This window comes from Maylandia zebra, linkage group LG19, assembly GCF_041146795.1.
Source record: "Maylandia zebra isolate NMK-2024a linkage group LG19, Mzebra_GT3a, whole genome shotgun sequence".
Taxonomy (NCBI): Eukaryota; Metazoa; Chordata; class Actinopteri; order Cichliformes; family Cichlidae; genus Maylandia; species Maylandia zebra.
The window spans coordinates 29,820,652-29,841,853 of record NC_135185.1 but is presented as its reverse complement, the minus strand read 5'-3'; the positions used below and the strand labels follow the sequence as shown (position 1 = coordinate 29,841,853).

The 21,202-nt window shown below is 42.9% G+C and overlaps 1 long non-coding RNA gene across 1 annotated transcript; it reads right to left on the bottom strand.

The window, feature by feature from the left end:
• Positions 1-1,990: 1,990 nt before the first annotated feature.
• On the bottom strand, positions 1,991-15,892 carry LOC143414125 (uncharacterized). The gene is made up of 3 exons (XR_013094674.1): positions 15,780-15,892; positions 12,732-12,944; positions 1,991-2,200 (listed from the first exon to the last, which is right to left on the bottom strand). It is a non-coding gene; the product is annotated as an uncharacterized LOC143414125 (long non-coding RNA).
• Between the last annotated feature and the right edge of the window lie 5,310 nt (positions 15,893-21,202).

Sequence of the window (21,202 nt, the reverse complement as noted above, 5' to 3'; positions counted from 1 at the left end):
TATGTTTTGTATATCTTTAAAGAAATAGCTCCATGTTAACGTCAGACCACCTCTCAGTGTTAGTAGGTTGACTCTACTACCTTTGCTTCCACTGTGTAGAATTCAGAGGTTTTAGAAACTATGGATTGTTATCTTTGCTAAACACTGCTAATGCACTGTTTTTCTATGTTGGTCAAAAATGAAACTTAAAATTGTGCACCCGTGAGTTGGAGATATAGTGCGAATGTCTTAAGATACCCTTATTTCTTTGTAATTTTCCTTGCAAGTAGCCAGACTTTCTTGCCATTTTTGAAGTGGTCTTAAAGATTTGTTCTTCAAGCTTTCAGAAGTTCTGTCAAAGTTCTTCTTTGGACATTGGCTGATTTTTCACTCGTTTTCAATCCAGTCCTTGTACCTGATAGTCTGATAGTATTTAATATGCACGAAGAAACAGAAAAACCCCAGCAGAGACCTGAAACAGGACCTGAAAGATGCATCTGGCCCTCAGGATGAAAGTGTCTGATTGGCAACAGCTTCATTTTGCAGCATGACAGTGATCCCAAACACACTTCCAATGCAGTAAAACCATAAGTAGATAGAAAAACACACAATTACAACACCATCAGTCATGGATTGGCCTCCACAGAGACTGGACCTTAACATTATTGGAAGCAGTGTGGGGTCAAGAACAAAACAAAAGACAGTCAACATCCAAAGAAGAGCTTTGAATGTCTTCAAGAAGCCTGGAGAACTATTCCTGAAGACTACTTAAGCAATTACAGGAAGCTGCCTAAGAGAGTTCAGACTATACTGAATAATAAAGGTGGTCATACCACACAGTGACTTTCAAGCTTAATAGAATTGTTCAAACTGTGTTTTTGCCTTATATACTGTATTTCCATTTATGCTTACACATTTTTCAATTAATCTCTTCACCCATTTCCCCAAATAAAGACACAAGGGATGGCTCATGACTTTTGCACAGCACTGTGTAATATTAGCATTAACCAAAGTCAACTTCATAAGTGTGTTACCTAAATCTGAAGTCAGCAATGCAAATACTCCAACAGTGAGGGCTGACTTTGACTGAATGAGGAGAAATATTGGATGCTATAGTAAACCGGGGGAAAAACATTTTTCGTCCTATTTTTTCATCTCGAAAGGTAAAAAATCCTACTAAAAAATGCCTGAAGGAGACTTTTTAAAGCATCCATCCATTTTCTTAACTGCTTGCCCAGCTTAGGTTTGCACTGGTGAGTGGGTAAGTGGGGGTGCTCAAGGCAGAAAGGCCCCAGCTGACGAAGCGGTTCAAACCAGGAATCTCCTTGCTGTTAGGTGACACTGCACCACTGTTCTGCTCTTTTCTCAAGCATATCTAACACTATGTGAAGGCTTGAGGTATTATTAGCAACAGGTTTGCACTGTGTTGTGAGTATGCAATTTACTCACTCTCTTTTTAAGGCACCGTTGTGTTGGATTGCACTGTTAGACCTCACAGTGCATTGCAGAGCAGTGTGTCATATAGCTGTTCAGTGGGAAATTATCTGTCACACAGTTTGAGTAAAAGCAAAATCAAAGAGCTTTCTATTTGCTGCATGGCTGTTGTTGAATTGCACAAGCTTCTATAGCTGCTCCCAGCTGTGTTCATCCATAAAATGACTGCATACATAGAAACATGCACATGCTGTGTATGTATCAATGTTACATTTTGTCCAATTTCTTCAAACCAAAATCCCAAACCATGTTAAATTTGTAATTACTGTAGTTCCAGATGTCAGATTACAGTAATTCTGTTGCAGCCACACTTTTTAAAACAATAGTAGACTAATAAGTGTTTTATGATTGAAGCTCACTGTAATGATGTTTTCTCAATGCTAGTGTTGTTGCTGAATGAAACAAAAAAAAGTAATTTACCATTTCTTTCATCTATCAGATGAAGGCAGCCCAAATAATAAAAAAGAAAAGTCAGTGAAAATGAGTACAAAAGCCATTTAATCGCTCTCATCTTCCTCTTAATAACTGCAAATTTCCCCTTGGGCCCATGGGAGAGGGCCTCTCTGTGCCGCTGCCACCTTATCTGTCGCCTCCATATTTCAGCATGCTGAGCGGCTCCCTCAGTACCCAGCCCCCGGCCTCCTCTCATTGGGCCTGTGGGGAAGCTGGGCTCCTGGGCCCGCCATTGTTCTGGCCTGGGAGGAAAGTCCGGAGAGAGCCCTGAAAGCTGGAGTGTGGGAATATTAAAAAAGAAAGAAAGGGGGAAAAAAACTTTAGCCACTGCTTCATTAAGTGGCAGCCTTTCACAAGCAAACATATCAGAAACTGCCCCCTTTCAGAGGCAGTAATTAGCAATTTGGAAACCGTACCCCCTCAGGATATACTGTTTCAATTTAGTCAGCAGCTTTGGATTCTTAGGCACTTAATATTCATTGTTTCTGCCTTCTTCCCAATTTCTCAACGTACATTGTCTAGTCTTTCACTGGTGATAAAGTGTTTTATCTGTCGTGTAATTCTTCTTTTGAATGAGCTCTCTGCAAGAGAAGTTAATATTTAGAAATAATTTTCTAAGGGATTTGCAGAGAATGTGAGGGATGCGATAGCAAAGTGCTCTTCACAAAGTGCCAAAGTGAATATCATATGGAGTTTGGAAGCTTCATTCAGTAAGTGTTGCAATAAATAATTGGACGAGGAAAGTTCCTGCAATTTCCTCTGATGAAGTTACATCTTTATGCGTCAAGGTACGTGTTTGTGAAAACAAAAAAAATAAAGAAGCTCGCTACATCGGAAGCTCAACATGGACTCTGCGAGGAACAATGTGACACTAAAAGTACAGAATTATGAGCTGTTATTATTAATAAACTGCTCTGTGTTTGTATCAACCCTCTGCAAAGATTTAATAGCTAATGTTTTTGCAAACTGCTTATTAAGCCAAACCGCACATCACACCTCAGGGGTAGCAGACTGACACTTATCTTTGTCTCCGTGGAGCCTTTGTTTCAAAATGTTACCACTTCCATTCATTTTCAATCAGCATTGTCTAATAGAAATAATTGATTTTTTTTTTTTTGCTTCTTCTTGGCAAATGAAAAACGCTTGTGATTAAACACTTTGTCTCCAAATCTAAATTCCAAGATCGCCATCAACACTTGAGAAAAATAGGCAACTCATTAAAGCAAAAAAAAAAAAAGAAGAAGAAGAAGAAAGAAGTAGCTAAGATGTGAAAAGAGGAGACAGGGAATGAAATAATGAATGGAGTCCGAGCGAGCTATCTTTCCCAGGCAGAGCGTCACTAGGGATGCAAACTCTCAGCCACCAGAAATGAGCTACCTATCTGTGAAAAGAGTGACTGCTCCATCCTATTTGATTTGGCTCTCCTATCATCTCTTAAGAAGATGTCAGCCTTGCTTCTTCTATTGCTCTGAGCCTTTATCAACCCGGAGACGATTTCCCGGGGAGAAAAAAAAGAAAGAAAAAAAGAAAGAGGGGAAGAGTAAGTAGGGGGAGAGACACATTTCAGTGCCTTTCAGGGAGCAACACTAAAGAATAAGTGTTATGCGATAAAAAGGGGGTTGTTAAATAGATCTGTCTATTTGTATGGTAATAATGATCGCTTAAAGACTCGAGTCTGCGTGACTTGTAGAACAAGGAAACAAATCTGTATTCAGGTATTGTGTTAACATGACTCTCCCAACGACCTTGTGAAACTTTCATACAGTAAAAAATGAGTTGGATTTGAGTTTTTTCCCCTTCTGTTTGTATCATTCTTTTCTCTGTCCTTTTAGAGAAGGGGAAGGGTTACAGAGCTGAGCGCCAGCTCTTTACATTTTAAATCCTCTTTGTCAGAGCCGTTTTAGACCGATCTGGGAACGATTTGAAGAGTTCTCTGACAGATCTGTCTCTCTTTAAAAAACTAATCTTACGAGGGTGTCTGTTAATATGTTTCGATTATTGTTATGTGGCATCTTTTTCATCGCTCAAAAATATTTAACTGCAAGTAAAAGAAGACTTAAGTTACAGATGAGGACAGATGTATTGCTTCCACTATGATTTTTTTTTTTGTCAAAAGCAATGAAGCAAAGGATTTTCAACATTTCTATATATACTAATTTTTATTTTTTAAAAAGAATAAATTAATTTAATCTAAACAAAATAACAGAATTATTCCAGAAAAAAAAATACCATGGTCAAAATTATTAGCCCCCTGAAAAACTGATCTTTTAACTGCTTTAACTTTGTAATCCTCTAATCTTGGAAAATTAAGTTGAAACTCAGGTTCAGTGTTGGTCAAGTTACTTGAAAAAAGTAATCAGTAACTAATTACTGATTACTTCCCCCAAAAAGTAATCCCGTTACTTTACTGATTACTTATTTTCAAAAGTAATTAATTACTTAGTTACTTAGTTACTTTTTAAAAACACGATTTACAACCTGAAGAGGTGATAAAGCGATAGATCTTTCAGCCCAATTCTACTTTTTCTACATAATCCATCATACAAAATGTAATCAAATGGAAAAGTCTCTTTTTAAAACTTGTTTTATTAGTTTTAATCTTTTAACTTTATGCATGAAGCAAAAATTTAATTATATGCAACATTCTCTGAGTTGAATAAATGAGTTTAACATTTAAACCTATTTTCTGCACATTCCAGCACATAAAATAAAATAATTTTTTGTGTTTACACTCACTCTTTCAAATAGATGCAAATAAAACACAGCAGAACATAAATAAAGTCAAAGACTCAGCGGTCCTGTTGCTCTATTTTCACCTGTAAAGCAGGACTGCAGTAGGCGGAGGTTTACCCTGGTGCAGGTGTGCAGCGGTCAGTGGAAGGATACGGCAGTGTCTCTGTGAGTTTCCCATTACGTCGTAGCTACTCAGTGCTTGCTCGGAAGTTTAGGGGTTTTTTTCGCTGTAAAAAGAAGTTTTCTTCCCACGCACGATGGACGCTAATGTTTTTGTCACTTTTTATGGAATCAAACTCAAAGTAAGGTCAGTACTTCCACGCTTTAAACGCTGCACGCTCATACTCTCTCCCGCACTCGATATGTGATCCATTGTTGATCTGCACACAGCTGTTGTCACTAACGGCGCACTCGCTTACGTCACTGTCGTGAGACATTCTCGCAAAAAATCACGGTTTTAGTAACGCAGTAACGCAGCGTTCCTACGGGAAAGTAACGGTAATCTAATTACCGATTTTGCAATAGTAATCCCTTACTTTACTCGTTACTCGAAAAAAGTAATCAGATTACAGTAACTGCCCATCTCTGCTCAGGTTACATTCGAATTTACGCACATTATAAAGACTTCAGCAATGGTTTGAGCTATCACTCAAGAAAGCATAGTGCCAAAAACAAAAATGAGTTTAGACTTGAGAAAAAAAATTACTGACGTTCACAAAGCAGGAGATGTTTATACAAAGTTATGACAGCATTTTCAAGGGTCAAGAGCTGAAGCCAGAAGCATTACTAAGAAATTCAAAGAGAGCCACATAGTAAAGAAAAAACCTGGCAAAGGTAAGAAGTCTGGAAAAAATACTATGAGATGTGTCTACAGACCCCAGAAAAACTGTCAAGACACGAGTGAACGACTTTTGAAAGTCGGGAATTGCAGAATTCTTCTGCAGAAGCGACACTTTTAAGCCACACTAAAATATGCTGAGGACAACCTGCAGAAACATTATGGATACTGGAAGCTCGATTTGGAGAAATAAGGGAGAGGCCTACAGCACGAAGGTTAAGCATCCCCACTGTGAAACACAGGGGAGGGAGTATTATACTGTGGGGATGCTTCGGAGTGTTTCTGGAGGGGAATCTCATCAGGGTGGAAGGAATCATGAATAAATGTGAAGATTTAGTCTGATCTTCCAACATGATGACAACCTAAAAACATATGTCGCTCCAGCTGAAGAACTACTTCCAGAAGTCCTAAGTGAATGTGACTTACCAACCTGCTAACTCTTCATTCTGTCTTTAAGTGCTTTCTGTCATACACACCATAGTGGATGCACTGGGGGCAATTAGGTGTTCAGGCTCCATTTTCACTTTATAAAAGATTCTTGTGGGTGTGGCCACTTTAACTTTCAGGTGGAAGTTAAGGCAGGTGGCTGTAGCCAATAGCTGTCTCCTTGGCTTCACATCCATTAAGTGGAGTCACTGAACTGGACCCATCACCCATTTTTACGACACCGCTGCCTTTTGAGTATTTTTAATGCAATTATCAAGCCAATAATGTTGCAGTTAGATGCGCCAACAGTTTGTGGTACAGTTTTGGTAAGTGAACATCTAGTAACTTGTTTGTTTCACTGATTTATTTAGCACTAATTGGCAGGTATCCATGTCCATGTAATACACTCTAAATGCAGCTTGCTAACAACTCTTTCTAGCATTCGCTTGTAAATTAACAGCCACTCCAAATATGCTACATTCTGGCTCCATAAACAATAAATGGGTGACAGCACCGTTGTAGACCATCTGTAAGTGAATGTAATTTAATTATTAGAGCATAAACATTGTATACACTGTAAAACATTGCACATTTAAATTTTGCCTACCTTCTAGACTGGTTATAAACTCCCCAACATAAGCCTAGTTTAACCACATTGAAAGCACAGTGCAGAGGGCTGAATGTAAACGGTCTCTCATTAAGATTCAATGGCTCCAGTTTTCAATCCTCAAATGACATATGCCGTTAACAACACTATCTAAAAAGCTGGCCCACAAACCTCAGGAGCACAGTTTTGTTGACAAGCAAATCAAACACTCACAGTGTTTGTTGTGCTGCGTATCTGGAGACCCGTTTGTACATTGTCTGAACTGCATCAGTGCCACAGGTAGCCATGTCAGTCTGCTTTACATGTTTGACATTTCAATTTAGCAGGTGAAGCTGAGCCAATAAGTTGATCTTTTTTCACCTCCCGGGAAGGGATGAGGGAAATATTGAGCTCTTCTGATTTGTCTATTACAGACGCATTAGTAGAAATAATTAAAACTGGCAGTTCTGAAGATAAATCTAAACTTTCCTGAAGACTTTAACATTTCACTGATGCCATTTCTGTAAAAACAAAACAAAAAGACAATTCCGCTGATAGCCTTTTTACATGCTTAAGTATGCTTATATATATTATATAAGTGTGTCTGGTCAATTTCATATCAGTAAAACAAAAAAGCTAACACTACTATAAGCTAAATAAGGAGGTAACTGACTTATATTGTGAAAATAAAAAGTGCAATTTCTTTACTCATTTGCTTCTAATAAACCTCTTCATTTTTAATAAAAATTACAAACAAGACAATAAAATGTAACTGGGATGCACGTGCACTATTTAAGGGTTATAGAAAGAAGCCTTGAATTTCACACCAATTTACAAAATCACAACTGTGGGCCTTTTTGTGCTCATCCCTCACAAATGTATTGCTCTCCACGATGCCTGCCGCTGAACAGAGGAGTAAGAGAAGGAGGATTACTCAGATTACATGAAGCTCTCCAGGTCCAGTGCGGAAAGCACTAGCAGTCGATTGATTAGCCCATGCAGTTCGGCTGATTAATCAGGGCCTGTTAAGTGGAAACGAGCACCATTTATGGCTGATTATCTTCCCAGAAGGCAAAACCTTAAGGTGCAAACCACAGTGGAACTTTTTAACCTCCATTTAAGCCTTTAAGAATTTCTCTTTATTTCAGTAATCATAATCCTTGTTACATGCCTGGTTTCATTTAATTTCACATTTTTTGTGTGTGAATATAATACAGCTAGTCAAACTTTTTCCCCCCAGCTCCACAGGATACACAAGAGAAGCAACTTTTTTTCTTCCCTTCGTCACTTTAGTCCAAGAAAACTGAAGCTGTTCTGTATTTAATGTAATGTCACTGAGATGCAAAAGACTGAACAAGACTGCAGCTTAAAAACAACTAAAATGTTTACATATTTAAAGTCCAATTTATTTAGGTGAATGTAGCAAATAAGTAATATGTTTGCACAATATTTTTATTGTATTTCCTCTTTTCTGTTGCATTAAAAGGTAACTGTATTACTGATTTTGCAGCGGCCTTCTACATTGTGTGAAAACACCAAAGTTTCATCGTGTGCTCCAGCACAAACTGAAACACTTTAACTACTGCAGGCTGTGCTTCAGTAACAGTGAATGAACGACTTTATGTAAAGTGTCTATGACCTTTTACATTCAAGTGAGCTTGATATTATAGTAATGCTGACACTTCCAAATTGGAAAGTGAACACCTATCACCCAGAGGACAGTTGCAATCACCCTTTTCATCTTCTACAGTTCATTCTCAATGGAGCTAGACCACAGCATGTGACGCAGAACTTCCTACTCCCTCGCTATTGTAAGGTTTTCTAATGCAAACTGCATTAACGTGGGTGTTTCAGTCAAACATATCTGTGCTGCACCACAAGGAACATTTTCCCAGAGGTTTCTCTTCATAAACGCTGCAAAAGGACAAATGTGGCGGTGGCAGCATGCTCGTCTCAGAAGCCGAACCTTTAACGCTCGCGCCACACATCATGCTTCTGTCCAGGCTTGCAGCCCAGAGTGGCCTTCCCCAGCCTGGTCACCCGTTTCCATTTATCTGCTGGGATAACTATAAAAATCTGTCAGGAGGCAGGGTGGGTTTTTTCGCTCGGCTCAGCTCAGCCCGGCTGGCAGATTGAGAGCCCCCTGTAATGCACAAGTCTGTTTTTATTATTCTTGCTGAGGGAACACTATTTCATCAAGTGCATGATTCCACAGAAGAGAGGAGATAGCCCCGGCCCGGCTATATTTCTTCCAATCAAACATTCCAAGGGGAAAAATGAGTGGGTGCCATCAAATCCCAGAATAATGCTGCCAGATTTTATGTAAAAAGAAGGACTGATGGACAAATACAGGAAGGCAAGACAAGTTTAATGACGTGTGTTCAGGAGCTGAGATTGGAAAACTGACAGAGAAAAGCAGCCTCTTTGCTGGAATATAAATTGTTGTGTGCTGTAAAAAGGCTTTTATCTGGAGTGAATATGGGACGTAATACACAGGTCAGGGTTAAGTCATTTTCTCCGGCAAGTTAAGCGAATAATGAAGGCGAGCCCGCGCGGAGAGGAGCACTGCTACTGCCAGTTTGTCTTCATTTATTATGCCAAATCTCATGATTTTGGCGTTGGCGCGGTGAGTGCTCTGGCGCGCACCGGTGGACGACATATCGCTTAATTTACACAAGGTAATGAAAGCTGGGAATGGGAGGACAAAACAATTTACCTGCTGACACGGGAAGAAGTGATTTGCGAACATGGGGAGGGGGTGGGGGTGAGCGAAAGAGCAGGCAGAGGGCCAGGGCCAAGGGGTGGTAGGGGAGCGCAGATAGGGGACGATGGAAAAGCTGGAGGGGCGGGCGTGAAGAGTAAAAGGAGCGGAGTGTGTGGCGGGGGGGCAGGAAACCGTCAGGCAAGTCGGGCGTCGGCGCCTGCTCGTCAGCTGATGATGATGATGCTGGCTTCGACGGGCGACGGTAAACTCTCCCACTTGGTCTCTCCCTCCCCCAGCATAACCGCCACAAAAATAGACGCAATCAGGGAGCGAAATTGACCTCAAATCTGGAGGGTCTGTGCTGACAAGGCCCTTGTTTTACTCCTCCTTTCTCCCCAATTGTAATCACTTATCAGAGAGCCACTTGTGAGGCAGGGACAGGGGGCTTCAGCGTCACTCTGGAGCTGCAACAGGTATCGTCACTCAAAGACCAAATTTCTGATGTCTGTCACTGAATTTGCAGACTAGACTTTGGCTAATTTATGTTTTCTTTTTATAAAGCATGTAAACGCAAAGCTCCTTAATTTAAAAACAAGAAAATTAAGAGAGGCTTACCTGCTCTGTAAAAACATAACCAATCAGCAATATTTACTCTCTATATAAATACTGCATATTATCCTTGGTGAAGTTACCACGGTTACGGTTCCTACACAATTACAGCCAACAGCGGCCTTAAAAGCGGACAACTGGCCACACATCTGATGGCCTTTCACACAAACACAAGAGACTGGACTAGACTCCCTGACAATATGGCTGGAGCAGCACTGTAATTTTCCAATCACTAGCCCTTCAGGCCAGGCCACTCCTTAGGGCAGTAAGATCAGATGAGCTTGAGCATTTTCTTTTGTAAGAGGCCAAACTCTATTTGTCTGCTCACAGGAACAAAAACAATCAGGGGAGCAGAGAGAGAGAGAGACCGGCTTTTTAGTCTCTCTGGAGATGGGCCAAAGACAGAGCAAGAGGAGGAAGAGGAGGGGGGACAGAGGCACATAGGGGGGAGGGACAGTGGGGTGACAGAGATAACTGAGTCCCCCCCCCCCCAACCCTGCCCGCTGTGGGTGGTTGGCTCTGGTGATGATGAACAGGGACGCGGCTCAGCACCAGGTCCCTGCTGTCAAGGCTCTCCGCAGGACGAGACAGAGAGAGGAAGTGTCACTCTCGGCGGGCCTGCTGGGCCAACCTGGACTCTGCTGAGTCCTGCTGCTCGAGTCTTCACAACAAATCAAACACCATAACACCCACCCCCTCCCCACACACACACACACACACACACCCACACACAAATCAGCTTCCGCCTCTGTCTGTAAAAATGTGTTAGAAACCACAGTCAGACTGTTCAGCGTCTATCTGAACATCCTCCTCTTATCCCCAATATGCATGCTGATATTTAGCAATCTTGAGCTTGAAGGAGAAGCCAGTCTTTGGGGCTGTGGTTGTAAGGGGGCCCCACTCTGTCCTCCACCCTCCCCCCTGGTGGCAGGCTCTCTCTCCACAGGCTTATTTCCCCTCACAATGAGAGGTGACAGTGAACAGTGGAACTCGTCAGTGTGAATAACACACAGTCACGGTTGGTGACACCCTCTGGTGGAGCACAACACACACACACACAGCCGCACAGTGACGCACACACCGAGGCTCAAGGGCCCGGTGGCAGGCGCGCTGTCAACCTCAGTGCGCTGCCTTCCATTACAGCTTAACTGGGGACAAATTGAGCAATCTGATGGGTTAAATTTGACACATCTGACCTGTGTTTGTTGTACAGTACAGTCACTTTCAATAGTTTCCAGGGGTGAGAACAGCGAGTCACATGACTTATAGAAGATCCTAATGAACGTAATCAGCACATAGCATGCAACTGACGGCACAAATATGCCGTACCGTCGGGTCATTGTTGGTCGCGTGTCCGTCACTGATGCGCTGTACACTTAAGCCTTGCAGTGTCCTTCAGTGGCACCTTATAATAAGAGCAGCCCATAACACAACCAGTGGTCAGGCTTAATTTACCCACTTTCTCTGTCCACTGCCCCATCAGCATATAGTATCACATAACTGCTAATGGGCTAATGGGGGAAGAAGGGAGGGGGCGAGAATGAGGGGAAGACAGTGATAGGGAAATGGAGCTCAGGTTCATCCAAACATTTAATAACTTATCCAATCTGGAGTGTTCACCTCTTAGGTAGGCTAATTACATCATTTAACAAGCCCGGGCGAGTGGGCCAGCGTGGACGTTCCGTCTTACAATGTCATCACATAATTATGACTTATGCCGACGAGGCCTAGCAAGCTGGATGAAGTCAGCTTGCCATAAATTTTAATGATCACTTAGACAATACGAATGTTTGCAGGGCTTCCGCAGATTAGCAGGGAAATATGGACGCCATCAGAAGGTGCAAAAGTTGAAGTGTAGGAAATGTAGGAGGGGGAAAAAAAGAGGAGACGTACACAAAGTAAAAAGTAAAAAGTGTGTGTGTGAGAGAGAGAGAGAGAGAGACACCTTTGGGAACAGCGAGTTTAGACTGGGCTGACACAGTTGCTTGATTGTGTGAGATCAGGTTCTGTGGTCACTGGGGCTGCTAGGAGGCCGACGTCAGGCCTGTCAGAGGGCTAAACACCCGAGTATAGTCTGTTTCAATGGAAAAACAGCAGCTGACACTCAACGCTCGCGGGCCAACTGCTGACCTCATTCTAAGAATAAAACGTGGACGGAGAGGAAGAAAGCCTGACACATCTAATACGGAAAGTTGATGCTTTATTTCTCCATGCAGCAGAAGTTTCTAATAACTTCCAGAAGCTGAGGGGGGAAAAATAAAAAAGGCCATAATGTTGGAAAAATAGATGGCCCATAATGAAAAGGGCTGAGTTTCTTTTTTTTTTAAATAGCTGTAAAATGGCTAATTAGCCCTCTATGATTGATCTTTGTGGGCACACGCATTGGGAGGTTTGAGTCTCCTGGGCTTTAATAGCTTTCTGGTAAAATAATTTTACATTTCTGGTGTAATTAAGGAAAGTTCTGTGACCTCAGTGACCTCTGAGTTTGGTAAGCAGGAGTATTTTTAGAAGACAGCTTTGGTTCCATTAATATTATATCAATAAAAATGGTCTCTGTATTAAAAAAAAAAAAAAAGACAAAAAAGTAGCTTAGCATGAAAATTATGAGTGTAAACGTACACCGGTGAGTACGGAGTATTGATTTCAAGATGCATGTGACCTAACAATATTCTGCTCTTATGAAAAAAGGAGAAAGAAGAGCAGGTCAAAGAGAAGCTGATCTCCTTGGCACTTAATATTAATGTCTGTTTTGTGGCTATCCTGTTTCTGGAGGACCCAGCTTCTGCAGTGGAGCGATTGAATGACAGAGATTACCTATGTGGAAATCCCCATGAGACAGCTGATTCATAATGCAGGACACCACAAAAAACAAACAAAAAAAACAAACAAACATGTTTTTGTTTACCCACAGGTACAGGTTTGATCAAGGTTTCAGTTTCTTGTTTTTCCCTCCTTCAGAAACCTGGTTCACTAGACTGAAATGGATTGTGGAGAAAGTCATGGGTCAGGAGGTCTCAACCTAGAGTCGATTGTGGCGTCTGGCACCCATAAGGCACCTGTTCCTTCTCGACCGAGGCGGGGGGTCAGCCGCATCATATTCATCCCATTCAGTCTGCGTTGTCCTAGAGGGGATATAACATGAAGACATAATCTCACACCACCATTTCATTCCTTCAGCAGCATTATATTAGATTGAAACTTCCCTGCACACTTTCCTGGGGCTGTCAAATGAGCTGTCAGTCATGTGTCAGACCCAGCCCCTGCTCATCTGCTCTAATACATCACACAGCCTTTTATATGTATCAGTATGAGCGGGACTCTCTACACAAACGCCAGCAGCTCCTCTGAGACGTACAGTGATTGATAACATTTCCCCAGCTCTTCGCACTTCTGCCCATTTGTATAGTTGGTTGGAGTAGGGCCCTTGGTGTCCACTGACATGTACAGTGCCCATCATCGCCCCACGGAGAACATGACATCAGCCTTGGAAACACATCAGCTCGCTCTGATACATGCCAGGAATGAGCGGCTTTCCATTCATAAAGTGCAGCGTGACAGCCACTGACAAATGACCTGTAACAGATTCTGATATTTGTATTTTCAGGACAATAAAAGCAGGATTAAATCAACCATTTAACCCCCCCATTATCATAGCTGATAAATGTTTATCACTATATTAGCACGTAACTAAAGTTTATTGCCTCAGATACTGTCAGCTGCTGACTCTAGCTTGAGATTGCCGAGGGGAATCCTGAGCCTGTTTTTTGTATACACTCATATTGGCATCCTGGCCGAGCTAATGGCCACTTGGCACATAGACAGCTATCCATCCCAACCCCGGCTTCACTAATCCAATTGAGGCAACCTGCCTGGCATGAGCGAGACTCATCTGTCTTTACTGTTCATTAATGGGGGCTCCTCCTCGAGCTCAGAGCCCATTCACATTCCTTCGGATCTGCTCGAAACCAAACCCTCTCGCTAAAACAAAAGATATGTGCTGGAGATTCAGCAGGGAGGAGATGGGGGGACAGATCCATAATCACTTATGAGATCCATAATCGCTGCTGTGTGGGGTAAAGTAGCAGGAAACATTAAACCTCCCGAAGGGATGAGTGTCACTTTTTTTCCCCCAGGCATTATAAACCCCCCCCCCCCCCCCCCCCCCCCAAAAAAAACCCCACTTTTCTCTACAGGTGTGCAATCAGCTGAATGTTATGACAGCCATGCCACATTTCTATTGTTTTCTAAAGCCGGTCTCACTTAGTCCTGTCCCGAATAAAAAGCCTTCTTGAGACTTTTTTTTCCTGTGCTTGAGCTTCGTGTCTAGCGGTGGACTGATGATAATGTTTCTAATCTTGTTACATTGCACACAGAATTGTCTTCCATGTTAATGATAGGCCAGCGTCCCGTCTCCTGTTCCGCTGCGATGCTTACTTTCAATTTGTGTACTGTCATCTCCCTGCCACGCAGTTGAAATTGATGCACTCTCTTCCTTTTAATTAAATCAAAAACAGTTGGGGGGCCCATGCAGGTGGGAGGACCTGCTCCCATATGCAAGCCATCACAGCGACCGAACTCCAGGACAAATTAGGGTTGCTCCTCTTTACCTGTTTTCACGTGACCAGCAAAAGTATTTCTTACATTATAATCCAACTTAATGAGCTATAATTCTGCATTTTATCAGGAAAACAATTCCATTCTGGATTCCGCTGCAGTCTAACTTTCCTATACTGATTCCAGTGAAAATGGATGTGTTTCTTTTCTTAGAAAATAAATAAATAACAATCCCAGGAATCTTTCTCAGGTAGGTTTTGCCCTAAGGCACAACTCAAGCCAAAGCTTAAGAAATGAGAGCGTAAAATTCCCACACATTAGAAGACAGATAATTGGATTTCCTGTGTCCTGTACGGTGGGCGGTGTGGTTCCTGCAGCTGTGACATTATCAAGGTAACATAACCTGAAGGCTGTGGTGCAGCAGCACCAGGCCCCGCAAGGCCTGTCCTCCAGTTCCACATCACTGCCTGCTTGGCTATTCATCCTGTGGACCCTGCAAATGAAATTACGGGAGGAAGAGCAAAGGACATTCTTTGGGAATTAATCCCATTTATGCCTAAACCCACTTCAGATTTTTATAGTGAGGCCTTCTTTAGATGTAAGATGCATTTACAATTAGACAAGGCCTTAGGAGGATTGAAAAATACTGTGTGCGTTTGTTTGTTTAGGCAGGTAATTTGTAGATACAGACTGAATACAAGGTGGCTCAGAGAATCATAAATTACACATTAAAACTGGGTGTGTAAGAAAAAAAAGAGTTACACATTTTACATATTATAGACTCCGCATCAGGCATCTATGAGTCACTCAGTAAGTGTGTAAGTGCTGCATTAATATAATTATATTTTGGATCATAATAAACAGCAACCAGAGGTATAAATGGAAATTTAAAGATGAATTATAAATGTAAATACTTCTACACAGCAAACGAAGATTTGGCATGCATGTATATAACCTATTATAAAAAATGTAAGATTTCACAAAATAAAAACACACATTATAATCCCCATTTACCACCAACCCAAGTTGTTTTCTGTGTTTACAAAAAAGAAAACTTTGAGATATTTTATCATTTAATACTCTAACTGGATAAGTTTACTGGTAGCTAGTAGTCCGTTTAATAATATAAACGGGGAGGGGGAATAATTCAGAGAAACCTAAATCTGAACTTACAAACCCAATCCTCGTTAACATTAAACTAAAGGTGGGGAAGAAGAAGACACAGGCATAGTGAGGGGAATGTGTGGCGTGTTCTGGAGGTTTAATGACTTAAAAATAATAATAATGGCCTCGGTTTACGTTGAAGGTTTCTGCGCGCCAATCAAGAAAATGTTTCACTGTCAGCTGTGCGACAGGCCGCTTTTTAATTACTTACTTAAATAAAAGCTTGGTTTCCTTCTTACCTCACAGACACAAGCACAAACCGCATTCTTTTCTGGTATATTCTGCTTTCCATCTCTTTCTTAACAACACAACCAGAAGAAGCGCCTGACATCAATTAGTCCTGTCTGTGTGCTCTCGCGACGCACTGCAGATAAACACTGCCCCCTAGTGACAACATGTGAGCACAGCCGCTCAAAACTGAGATTAATGTCAGAGTTTTGGGGGTAGAAACAGGACAACGATCTGCTCGGCAAAGCCTTCCTTTCAATGAAATTATCGGCGAAAAACACTGTATGTAATTAATTCAATAAAATCAAATGACTGACCTACACACTTAAATACACTGGCCTTTTACATGCATTTAATATATCTAGAAATACAAAGCCGGACACACATGTGCACTCAGAGACACACAAACACTGTATGAGCATTAGTACAAGGGCTGGGCTGATTACATCTCCTTCACTGTCCTCATCAGGACCAGTGCAGATGACAGTCAGAGACGAGAGGCCTCAAACACACACAGCCACACACACATACTGTCAATACAATCTGCCTTATTCACGTCGCACACTCATATACTGTACTCCTAAAGACAAACACAAACAAACATGCAGAAACACACACACACACACAGTGACAGGCTCCTCAGGCTGCCTCAGAGCACCGGCAGGTCCCTGCCATTATCCCGTCCTCTACCCTAAACACGCAGTTTTAATTTCAAAGCTCTGATTAGCTGATGATTGCATGACAGCCGCCGACCAGGTTCCCTTTTCGCCCAGCTCCCAGACTGCAACTCAATCATGCCCAATTAGTGGGTCCCCAAACACTCTCTCTTATTAGAGGACTCATAATCGACTCATTGTGTCCTGATTTGGCAAATAAATCACTCTGGAGGCTGCTGACTACCCCACCACCACTCCTCCCCTTTTTCTCTCTCCCCCACTTCTCCCACTCTGTCTTTCACTGCCCACTCCCCTTCTTTTCCTTGTCCAAGGGTTCAGTGACAATGTTTTCAGGCACGCTTTTCATTGGAGCTAACAGTTTGAACAACGCCGGACTCCTTTTTTTTCCCTTTTTTTTTTTATTCCCCCGGAAGAATGAAGAATAATTTAGCAGCTAAGGCAAGGCAGGCAGCATGCGGGTGTCCTTGTCCTACAAGGTTAAGAATCCATTCCATCTGAGCAAGAAAGGAGTGAATTAAAATAAATGATGGCCAGATATTTACTGCGAGTTTGCAGATGAAGCCAAGATCCTCTGTTGGACCAGCAGGGCCTGGGTTGCCAGTGGCTCAGTGTAGCTCGTGCGACCTCTCTACACTCTCCCTGCTTAACTGGGGAATAACGCTCAATGTCACATTATTCCTAGCCTGCAACTGATATAATTATATATAGGAATATAAATAAATATGCCTATGAAAGTGTATGCTTGGGACATTGGGGCAATTTAGACAGAGGGGCATATATATGAAACTACTGGGTTGTGAAAAATAATTATAATCTAATTGAATGTGGGGAAAACGGAGCTTTGGAGACATGGACAAGGAGATTCTAGGGAGACCGGATAGGAAGTATAGAGATACTAATGTCCTTCAGCCTGGAGAACCAACCATCACAGGATTCCTTGGCTGAATTCTTTGCTCCATGCAGTTCCACGCAATAGAAATCCAACAGGGGAGCTTTACAGACTCAGCGGGTGGACCTGTTGGAGCCCAGAGGCTTGCAGAGCACTGGGAGGCCTGTGATGCTGCGTGTAAGCAGGAAACTGCATGACTGTGATGTAGTGGACTTATAGTCAGCATCTGAGAGAAGCTTTAGCAATGTCCCACTGTGACACGAACCCCCTTGTTCTGCTGCTCTCCTTTAACGAAATCAAACCAAGTCTTTTCACCTACATAGTCTCACCCGCCTCCATTCCACCAAGGGATATTTATTCTATGTGTGTGTGTGTGTTGAGTGGTCATTAGTCTCTGTTTACAGGAGAGAAATCCTGGCCAGCTGGCATGTGACGCGTGATGTGCCGCATTGTGGTCTACCACTGTGAGACCCCCGTGGCAGAGTCGTGGAGGCTCGGCAACCCCCTTCCCCAGGCGGGCCGCGGAGACCGCAGCGAGCCCTCGGCAGATGGAGCCTCCAGCGTTTCTCGTCTCTCATCCACAAGCAGCGAAGAGGTGGAGCAAACGCTGGAGGTGGGACTGGGCCTGGCCCCCATCCCAGATGCCAGGAGAAGGCCGAGACTCTGACGAAGCCCTGCTGGGAGGGTGCTGGGCTGGAACAGGTGCAGCCTCAGCCCCCTCTATCCCCCCTCTGTCAGCACCTCAGTGGTGGAGCCCACACTCGTTTCCTGTCCTCACTCCTTCTCATTCACACACTCGAAAGGTGTTGTAGGACTACATCCAGCCCCTCCCTCCACCCTGCAACAAATCCAGACACCGAAAAAAAAAAATCATAACCAGACAGTTCAGCAATAAGACGACTTAAAATCTTGTCACCTTCTGTCTTCTCTTTCAGAGGAACTAAATTACAAAGTACCAAGTTCACAGGATAGCTGACCCTCAGGGGGCAGACTGCAGAGTCGTGTTGACTCAGGAGTTTTTCCTCTCCTGGCTATGATCAACTCTTCAGCTGACCTCGCCGTTGCCAGGGGGCCAACGCAACCGCTTTCCCATCAGCCACTGCTTTATCCCCAGCAGCTACAAGACAAAGAGGTTCTGCTTTGTACCTTCTGTAGCCGGCATCCTGCATGATAGGAAGAGTTTATGACTGGGGAGGCTGGGAAAGGGAGGGCGGATGGGGAGGCCCAACAGCCCACCTTGACCTGTCCCTGCTCAAAGAACCTCGGTGAACTTACTCCCATCGCCCCTAGCCCCCCTTCCCCACATCCACAATGACCTGGCCACTCCAACCATCCCTGAGTTATTATCATAATTCCCCGGAAAGGCACTGTAAGGCATCTGTGTTTTACAGAATGTTTTGTGTTTTATTGCCTTTAAGTCACTCGTAGGCCAGCAGAGAGGGCCCACAATGATAAGAAAACCAGTCATGTGAAAAATGAAGGACCTTGCCTACAGGTCTGAGAGGTGAGGAAGGGAAATAATAAAATACATGACAAATGTGGAGCCTGACTGTATTTCATGTTCAAACCCTTGTCCTGTCCTGCCTTTTCCAACCCGCAGCGGTTCCAAAACATATGAGGGGTAATAAGAAGGAAATAATAATAATAATAATAATAATAATAATAAATGAATTCAGCCGATCTCTTTGTAACGAAGAGAACAGAAGCTCAGTTTCGTTGTTTTTTCTTGGTTTAAAAAAAAAAAGAAAAAGAAAAAAGAAAAGAGACCATCCTAGCCTTCTCACTCCCCCTCCCAGGTCTTTTGACAACACCATGGCAGCAAGATACCCAGGGGCATTCCAAGCTGCCACCATCCCAGCCATTTCATGTCCGAGCCCACCTGGGGTAAACAAAAGAAAAGAAAAGAAAAGAAATTGGTACTTCGAACGATAGAACATTAAGTAAAGAGTAAAAAAAAAAAAGTTCAGCCGTCAAACTTTAGGTCTTAAAAAATACCACTCTCATTGTCTCTTCTGTGAAGTAATTCCCCCTCCCCTCCTTTCCCCCCAAACACACACACACGACCCCCCCCCCCCCCCCCCCCCCCCCCCGCGGGCTTTTAAAGGTGCAGTATAACTAATGAAAAATAAAACATCTGTTTAATCTGGCCATTTCAAAGGCAAATCCCCCTTTTGATCAAAAAATGATATTGATCTGACTGCCTTAGTGGTGTGTTGAGGATCTCTCCTTTAAACTTGAAATATCATGGAGTCTTTGTTGCGAATCAATACCGAGGTTGCTTTTTGAGGTTTGATTCAAAGGGCACGAGCTCCATTTGAATATGCTTGCATTTGCATGTATTATTTCTGGCTTCAGAATTCAAATTGACCTTGCATATATTTTTTTTTCTTTGTTATAAATTAATGAGTAAAACATGGCTTAAAAGCGGGGCATATCTTTCTGTTCTTGCTTTTTTTCCCTTTTAAACTGATAATCGTCCTCTTGTGGCTGGTTCGCGGCACCTGACTGATGCAGAGCTGGGCAGGTCACTGATAGGGAACCTGTTACAGGCACGCGGCCCCTGGTGGAATGAACCGGACCTAATATTGCTCTGAGCTTTAGCGTGTCTGTCCTCACCCCTCACTCTGTGTCTGAGGGGCCCCGGCATCGGGCTGAAGCTATCTCTACATCTCCCCATTTTCTTTAATTACACCTCAGCATATTGGATTTGAACCATATGGAAGGGAGATATTGAGAACAGATAAGATGTATAAACTCCTGTCAGCACCTTAGCATATTAGGTAGAGCTGGAAGGATATTATCTCTAGTCTATCCTTCCAATTAGTGCCCAATATCAAAATACATCAAGACAAGCCAGTCAACAGGGGCGGAGGGAAAAAACATTACATAAACGGACCTTTCTACTTTTTCTTCTTCTTTTAAAATACTGTTAAGCTTTTATTACTTCCTCTCATGTGTTTTCTTTGCCACAAAATGAAAAGTCGGTTCCAATGAGGGACCCAATAAAGACAAAGATAAATAGCCTACTTAAACCCAAAATAATTCACTGTGCTCAGCTGGGCCATGCTTGCCTTAAGGTTTCACAAACATTGCTGCTTTATAAATAAAGTTTAAAGTGAGAAAACTTCTTTTTTTACCCCATAAATTCTGGAAACCCTTTCCTCCAAAGTGTTTCCCATCAAATCAAAAATCATTACTGAGGCATTTCCAGTGAAATATCGGATTACGGAAGCACACGTCGGAGCAGTGTGGATGTTTTTTTGCAGCGGTAATGGCTCCATTATTTTAATAGAAAAATGTCAAGGGAAAAATAAATTGCACCCTAAACCCATGTGAGGCCTGTATCATCTGATCTGATATACACATAATCAACATGGCCTCAGACTCGGCTCACCTCCCGGCGACACCGTTTTCATCCAAAAGCCACCACAAAGCTCTTAAAGAACACAATTGTCTTCCTCGCTGGAAATGATGCGTGCATTGCGCTTGTTTTGATGTGATTGAATCCACTGCACCCAGACAGTGAGAGGTCATCCTTAGCCTCGCTGCAGCATCAGGATATATACAGTATACACAGAGAGAGACATGGGGAGAATAAAGTAAGAGAGCAGCAGGATGAGGCAGTAGAGAGAGGTCACTTTGAGAAGCTGGATGCAAGCACATGCCAAACAGCAACTCTCTCTCTCCCTCTAATCCCCTCTCTGATCTACCGACGCCTGGGCCAATCATTTGAGGACGACCGCAACCCGTGATCACTGGGCCCTAATCTGAGTCCTCAGCCCGTCCGCGGTCCACCTCAGACAGCACCGGCTGGCTGCCAGCAGAGGAGTGGCAGGCTTAGCCTTCTCCAGAGAGACAGCTAGAGGTT